Here is an 820-nt window from a genome sequence, read left to right on the forward strand (position 1 = left end):
TTCAAATCCTGGGTTACAGTTCATCAGTAGATCATAAAATAAATTTAGTGGATATATGTATTGTATACCAAATTCCAATGTAAAAGGTGGCTTTTATAATGGGATATGAGGACCACTGTTCTAGGGTTACATAGAAAAGGAAGTTGTATTAGTCTTCAGAGTTTCTAGCAAATATTCTAGTTTCCTTTCTGTCAAATACATGATAGAATTGTACTTCCCTGTACTCCTTAAAGGTAGGCATGACCATGTAACTTGTTTTGACCAATGAAAAGTGAGAAGACACATAAATCTGGCGTCAAAAGCTAGTGCACTATTAGCCACATCTTTTTTGTCCTGTCACTGCATTAGTCAGTGCTCCAGATGTTCCTCCTCCATCACCCTGAGTTTCAGAACAAGGAGACATGAAGCAGAGTCTACAGGCAACTTATAATAGATGTGTAATATAGGTAGCAAATAAACCTTTGTTGTTATAAACCATTAAAATTGAGGCTTATTTATTACTGCAACATACCTTAGCCTATCCTGCCTGATATAGAAATCAAGTCTAGAAGGAGATGATGATCCAAGAGAAAATGAAGGGATCAAGGAACATCTTGAACATACTGAGTATGTCCTGATAGTCTATCAGAAAATAGATTGTCTGATAATTGAGTGGTAATTATATAACAGGACAACGGTAAATTGTATATAGAAGGAAAACAGAATTGTTGATAGAAGCCTTGAAGTGGGACTTGAGCTGCTTCTTGAAAGATGAATCAGATGGGCAGAGAAAAGTGGGAAACAATTTAATGAGTGGGAGACAGAATGAGCCAAGGGTAAT

This window comes from Pteropus alecto, unplaced genomic scaffold, assembly GCF_000325575.1.
Source record: "Pteropus alecto unplaced genomic scaffold, ASM32557v1 scaffold276, whole genome shotgun sequence".
In the NCBI taxonomy this organism is placed as follows: domain Eukaryota; kingdom Metazoa; phylum Chordata; class Mammalia; order Chiroptera; family Pteropodidae; genus Pteropus; species Pteropus alecto.